The sequence below is a fragment of the Triticum dicoccoides genome, chromosome 6A (assembly GCF_002162155.2).
Source record: "Triticum dicoccoides isolate Atlit2015 ecotype Zavitan chromosome 6A, WEW_v2.0, whole genome shotgun sequence".
In the NCBI taxonomy this organism is placed as follows: Eukaryota; Viridiplantae; Streptophyta; class Magnoliopsida; order Poales; family Poaceae; genus Triticum; species Triticum dicoccoides.
Window position 1 is genome coordinate 328,236,887 of NC_041390.1, and position 7,654 is coordinate 328,244,540.

At 40.0% G+C, this 7,654-nt stretch overlaps 1 long non-coding RNA gene across 6 annotated transcripts; it reads left to right on the forward strand.

Annotated features, from left to right (window-relative positions):
* The first annotated feature begins 6 nt into the window (after positions 1-6).
* LOC119316857 lies at positions 7-4,118 on the forward strand. Of its 6 annotated transcripts, none has more exons than XR_005153367.1 (4): positions 7-249; positions 389-2,406; positions 3,054-3,218; positions 3,335-4,118. It is a non-coding gene; the product is annotated as an uncharacterized LOC119316857 (long non-coding RNA). The 6 variants fall into 6 exon arrangements; XR_005153366.1 differs by having other exon boundaries at positions 389-2,302; XR_005153368.1 differs by having other exon boundaries at positions 389-1,868; positions 2,143-3,218.
* Positions 4,119-7,654: the final 3,536 nt, after the last annotated feature.

Here is a 7,654-nt window from a genome sequence, read left to right on the forward strand (position 1 = left end):
CCTCCTGGATTGCCGCGCTTACTGCTCGCCGACGCGCCCTAGCCCGCCGATGCGCCCCTTCCCGGCTCCTAGCTCCACCCTGCCCCAGCAAATCCTACCCCTAATCCGTGCACCGGCGAAGCAAGCCACCACATCTGGCGACGGCTACCAGGCTTTCCCCGTCGCTGATGCGCGACCAATCCGCTCCAGGCTCCCCCCGCCGCTCGGCTTTCCGTCCACCAGCCGTCGATCTGGAACAGGATGCACCAGGTGCACCACCCCTGCTCGGTCCACCATTTCTCTAGTTGTTGTTCAACAACAAAAACAGCAGCAGTTCATGCATCAGTTGTATCTTTTTCCTCTGTACATTTGTTCTCTCAATAATGTTGTTTTTCTCCCCGAACTGCAGCACGTGGGAGGTTGGACGGACTGCAAAGTAATAGCCCGGTTAATCATTACCCTTTTTGCAATATACCTTTACTATGTCCCTCATTTGACAGTTGTCTCTATGTTGGATTTATGTTCTCTACAGAACAATGGGATGTATGCATAAAACACACCAGCTTACTTCCTTAAGTAAGTCATCGTGGTGCATGGAAGTTTGTAGATCTAATAAATGGAATGCTGAGCAATGGATCATTACTAAACTTGTTTGCGAAGTAGAAAATGCCTCTAAGAAAACAAACTGATACATGCATACATCTCTCCTAAGGTAATCATCATGCATATATGATTTAGAGACAAATGTAATGCTAAGCAATGATATTTATTTGATTACTAAACCGAACCTGCTTATGTCCTAAAGAAAAATGGTTGTCAAGAACCTTATCATTCATGGGTTTTATATAGTGTAAAAGTATAACTCTGGTGTGACTGTGTGCTAGGGAACAATGAGTTTCAAGTTTTGCTAGCAAAAAATATTTTTGGCAGTTCAATATAAAAAGTGAAATCAGTTAGCTGATGTCAAAATAATTCAGTTATATATGTGTACACCACAGTAGCAGTTCGGTACAAAAAATTACATCAGTTTGTTAAACAAAAAATAGAAACACATTTTCTGGTTTAGCGCCTATACTAAAAAGCAGCTTGGTAGCTAGTTTTTTTAAGTTCCCTTCGCGAAATGCAGAAAGTTCGATTAGAACAATCGTGGAAGTTGGAAAATATATAAACCCATGTGGCTGCCCAACATATTCTATGTAAAAAGCAAACACTATGTATTCTATGGGTGCTAGAGAATCAGCAAAGTTCTATGCGTGCCCAGAACCTGTTTGCTGTAATGTTTCTAAGAAACTGGACTTCATTTAGGTTCTCTTTTTTGGTTGAATTTATTTATTTCACATGAAATCAAACCTAGCTATGTCGTATTGCTGCATCTAGCTATGGAGCAGTACACATATTTAAACTTTCATATAGTTGCAAAAACATGAATTCTCATTCCCAAAAACCTACAAAAAACATCAATTTATATTGATAGTTGTTCTAGTCCTTATGTCACAACAGTGCAATGACAACAAACTCATCAGTTCAAAATGCTAATGCTGTAGAGATCTTGTGAATTCTGTAGAGGGAGTAACCTAAAAAAATGAAATACATTAGCGTGAACAGCCAGCGGTTCATCTTCCAAAATGGATTTATATTATGTTAATCACCGGTGTGCTCTTGTTGTCAGTTCGTGTGTGCTCTTGTCATCAGGTCATGTGCCAATTTGTTATCAGTTTTGTGTGTATGTGAGTTGGTAAACCATGTGTGGCTGCTGTAGAAAAAAGGCACGGGGATGTGCTGCCCTCAGTTCTCTCTCGATAAATCTAGCAGTGCAGGTTCTCCGGTGCGCCAAGTATTGCCAGCGGTGATGCCTGCATCATGGCCCATTCGAGAGATGCTACTTTTGTGTATGCATATTTATCTTTATTAGTTTTTGTGTTCTCTTGTTTGCCCCAATTGATCCTTGTGTTAATGTTTGTATATGTTGTGCACTTCTGGTCCCATCATGAAGTGAAAAATGACAAGCGAGCTAAGTACTAGTTCGGAAAGTTTGCAAGTTCGAACACATAAACCTAAAGTTCATTGAAAAAGTTTGGTTTGCCTGTTCCGTGAAAATGTCTTGCTAAAGAAATATCTCTTATGCACTTATTTATTTGCCTGAATATTTGGTTTGATTCTCAGGTGCGATATGGCGGCCACCGACGTTGTTGCTAAATCCATCTACAAACTAGTGGATGGCTGCTCCCAGCGGTAAATGTGGTCGGGTTCAGCAGCTAGCTCTTCCTCGAGCAACCATTCTTGTGGTAGTGTAACAAGTCCAGCTCATCATCGCCAGTCCAAGGTCAAGTCACTGCCCAAAAATAATTTGCTGTCGAGGCCAAACGCCTCGTGCAAATTAACCCTGAACTAATGAGTGCAGCGATGGGCCATTATTTTAATTTCCAGGTGCATGCGACATCTCTGGTCGCGTGGCCGGCACCATTATCTTACATTTTTGTTTCTGCACTAAGTTTCTTATGTATTGTTCACAAAATTTTAGTGAAAATTTTACTTCACGTTACCTCGTGATCTCGCAACTGTATGTTCACCTGTGAAGGTATCTCTCATTGCTTATTGTTACATTATTTCCCATGGTAAGAAAGGTTCACATTAAAAGTAACATCCATATAGGAAAAATGCTTCTATTCTAACACTTCTTTTTAAAAAAGAGCACTAGTACTAAAGAGTCGTACTGACAAGGATGCCATCTACAATTCTGATGAGTCGTACTCACAAGGACATAATTATTGTGCAAATGGAAAAAACAAATGTTTTATAAAGAAATGTGCTTGAAGTTCAATTACTATGGTCTAAAAAATTCATTTAGATCGCTAGTGCATTCAGAATTGCTAATTTTAAAAAAATGAAGTTCCTATTTTAGGATTATGTAAGTTCAAAATTATTGTATGATGTGTGTGCCATAGTTATCTGAACTACAATTCTGACTAGTATTCCATTATAGTACTGCTGCATATTCACTTTTGATTGCTTCTTGCTGCCCTATTTTTATCATGATTTTGTGTGTTCACCCAGGAGTGCTTTTGTTTCCATAGGTCAGCTGCTCAACAACAGAAGCATGTACCGCCCAGTACATGTATTACTAATGCAAAGGTTAAAAAAAATCAGAACTCAACAAGTTCAACGTTGATGGTACTATGCACATGCGCTAAGTTGTTCTACAACATAGGGCTAAGCCGTTCTACGCCGCAGCTTGGGAGGTGCTAGCTTTTCCCCACTCCCCCTAGACGTTCATCTCCTTATCTTGTGTATATTCAGTTCAACATCTGGTGGTTCTTCAGGTCACCTTAGTGTGCATTTTCTGTTCATCTTGCAGCTGAAGGAGCTCCCCTTGGGTTCATCTTGCAAGTTCTGTTCAAACTTGTCCACCTAGGTCATTCAACAACACCACCAGAGCCCGTTCAGTTGGTGGCATTCCTGCAGCTGCAGATGTGGTGCTGACAATACTAGGCGTTGGCTGTGTTTGATCAAATGCCTAGGAGCTCCCATGATTTACGTTCATCTCCTTATCTTGTGTATATTCAGTTCAACATCTGGTGGTTCTTCAGGTCACCTTAGTGTGCATTTTCTGTTCATCTTGCAGCTGAAGGAGCTCCCCTTGGGTTCATCTTGCAAGTTCTGTTCAAACTTGTCCACCTAGGTCATTCAACAACACCACCAGAGCCCGTTCAGTTGGTGGCATTCCTGCAGCTGCAGATGTGGTGCTGACAATACTAGGCGTTGGCTGTGTTTGATCAAATGCCTAGGAGCTCCCATGATTTACACATGGAATCTAGATGATTCCATTTTTTCATTCCCCAAGTACTTCAATGGTGGCTCCTTCCCGCTTGGCTCAATCGCTGCTGGATTTAGGTGGGTGTAGGCGTAGGTTTTCAGGAGCATGGACGGATACGGGGAAGGTCGCACTGCTCTTGTGTTATTCTCCAACAATTGAGAAATTGATACTCATTTTAATGTGTAAGTTTACATGCTCACACTTGTTCGTGCCAATGCCAAATAGCTTGAGAATAGCAACCTGTTCGAGCTTAGCTGAGAGGATTTTGAATCGTTGTGTGAGGCAGTGTGGACACAGCCTTGAGATAATGCATGTTGCTTTAACAGCTGCGAATTTGAGAAAATATTCAACATGACTATGTTTCGCATTTTTGATATCTTTTCAAAAAGGTATATTATTTGCCCCATTTCGACAAACTTTTAAAAAAATCAGGTTTGAAATCAAATTTCACCGTATTCGAATTCGAGTTCAAACCTTAAGGAATTAGAAAAACAATTCTACATGAAAAAGTTGCGCATTTTCCATAGCTTTCCAACGCCGTATCATTTGCATCGATATGATGAACCGTTTGCAAAAAATACAAAAATATGCTTGCCCAGAATTTCACCTTTTTCAAATTACTTCTAAATCTTATAAATTTGAAAAAACAATAGATACATGAAAGATGCGGATTTTCGCGAGCTTTCCAATGCCATCTTATTTGCTCAATACCGACAAACCGTTTGAAAATTAACTCGAAAATATGATTTGCGTTTTAGGTTTTGAAAAAAACTGTTTTTTTTTCAAAACTGCTCTTAAACCCTGATGATTTTGCAAAAAAATCCTATATGGCTGTAATGTAGCTGTCAAGAGCTTTCCAGCGATATATTACACGAGCCATTCCGATAAAAAATTCGCAATTTTTTTTTTGAACTAGAGAAGACGATCAGTTCGACGAGATGAAAATTATTAGTACAACCGCCTGAAACCGTCAGTTCAAATAGGGTAATAGAATAATATTATGTTACGCGAAACAGAATAGCCCATATATGTGTGTGTGTCTATATATATATATATATATATATATATATATATATATATATATATAGATAGATAGATAGATAGATAGGGTCATGCTATTCGTCACCCTGGGTGAGGAATAGTTATTCTTCACCCCCTCTATTTTGACATCAATGCATCGTATTTTTATGTTTCGTAAATTTTATCTTATTTCATACATAAAAAAAGAACGTGAGAAAACATGTACTCGCCGTAAACAATATTTTATGTTACATAAAATTATGAATGTAAAATCATAGTGTAAAACATATATAAAATGTGATTTTTCTGGTCTTATAACCTATATCTTTTGTTTTTCTATACCAAATTTTACATATTAAATCAAGATACATGTAACTATTTATAGTCTAAACGTAATTTATTTAGGAAGTGATTGTAAAATTATCTCGGGTGAAGAATAACTTATTCTACACCCTGAGTGATGAATAATAACACTATATATATATATATAGTGTTACTATTCATCATTCAGGGTGCATAATAAGTTATTCTTCACCCGAAATAATCTTACGATAATTTCATAATTAAATTACGCTTAAAATTCAAATAGTTACATTCCTATTGATTCACGACGTAAAATTTGACATAAGAAAATAAAAATATAGGTCATAAGACAAGAAAATTTGTAGTTTATGTGTATTTTAGACTATGTTTTTTACATTTGTAATTTTACATAACATAGAATATTTTTATGGCGATTATATATTTTCTTACAGTCTTTTTTTACGTCGGAAATAAAATAAAACTTACGGAATGTAAAATTACAGTGCATTGATGGTAAAATAGAGGGGGGGTGAAGAATAACTATTCCTCAACCAGGGTAACGAATAGCGCGACCATATATATATATATATATGTATGTATGTATGTATGTATGTATGTATGTATGTTGCCCCTCCCTTCTTCGACGCATAATATATATTCCTACGTACGTACCGTAACACAACCCGAAAATAATCCTCCTTATTCTTCAAATTACTTTTCTCGTTGTGCCATATATTAGATGGATGACGACCTCGCGGGCCCATGGAGGGAAGAGTCGCAGGTAAATGAGTCACAACCATTGTCTGCATGTGGCCCAATGTGTTGGTGATATTTTTAATACCCAATATGCACAACTTCTTTGCGGCATCTGTCTCGGAAACCGAAAAGTCATCACACAAAGCGAGATAGATTCATGACGTATGTGTAGTATATATGTGTTGCCCTGGCCCCCTCCTCCCCTCTTCGACTCATACTATATACTCCTACCGCAACACAACCCAAAAAGAAACCACCTTGCGGGGTCAAAGTGATGGAGGACAACCTCGTGGGCCCACCGAAGGAAGCATCGCATGCGAGTGAGTGTCGTATATGATGCGTAGTATTGCGCCCGGCCACCCTCTTCAACACATACTATATATATATATGTATGTATATATATAAATATAATCCTACCGTATGTATAACAAAAACCAAAAAATGACCATCCTTGTTGGTCAAATTAACCTCTCTTATCCCATGTCATAGTGCTGGACGGCAACCTCGCGGGCCCACGTGAGTGAGTGTCCTAGGACCACCGCGTGCATGTGGCCCAAAGATGCATGTCAAAGTTTTTCTAGAGTGAACATGCGACCAAAGGAGTTTAGTGTTCAAAATTGAAAAAAAATAGATAACACCTATTCATTTTTTATACATTGATTGATTTCCTAGGAATTTAAATGTGCAAAATCAAATTTGATCTACATGAGACCCGTGATAATGCATGAAAATGGATTGCAAAATCATATGTATATGTGTCCCTAGGTGCATGTTTAGTCCCCATGCAAGAAATTTCTAACATCTAGAATGTTGATTTTAAAATCCAATGAATCCAAAACTAAGTTGAAATTCATGAAACTTATCACGGTGTCATATGGACACCAATAGACTGTGATTTTCTTTTCAAATTTGAGACAAGTTTTATATAATCATCTTACATACAGGAAATTATAAATAATCATCTACCAATATCGCTAACAAACTCTTTATTCGAACTGTGGGCATTAGACAAACAATATAAGTGTCGTGCTTTGTTTAAGAAATAAAGCGGCAGAATTAATCATCAAAAAGGAAAAATCAATATAATGCGTGCTGCGCACGCGTCGTGTGCCGTACGAGTATGCGTGAGTTGACGAGACGCATGCTAGCAGGCGAGAGGCCAAGGCATGCGCGTGTTTGCTACACACTCACCATGCGGGGCGTGCTAGTAGCTGTGTGAAATGATGGTAGCCGTGCCAGCAGTCCACCGTGCAGGCTCACCGAGAGGCGAGCCAGCCCTTTGACTGCCACCCACCTCGCTCGCACTGATCCATATTAATGGCACGTCTGCCTCGCTCCGTGAAATGATGGTATAGGAATGCCCGAAGTCCGCCGCGCAGGATCATCGGGAAGAGAGACAGCCTTTGACCGTCGCCCACCTCGCTCCCATTGGTTTGTATTAATGGCACACCCGAGCGGCCACACCCCCCATCCTCGCGACACACACAATCCTCTCTCTCCGCCCCCATCCTCAAGGCCACTCCCAGTCCTCAAAGCCGACACCCCCCATCCTCACCACACACATAATCCTGTCTCTCCATCCGCATCTTCGACGCTGCTCTCAGTCCTCAAAGCCAGCACCCCCCATCCTCGCCACACACACAATCCAATCTCTCCGCCCGCATCCTTGACGCCGCTCTCAGTCCTAATAGCCGTCAGTATATAAGGATGCCATCGATGCGCTCCATCGGAGGGAGTGGCTATGCCAGGGCTGCTGAAGCACCGAAGCATGGCGGGAATATT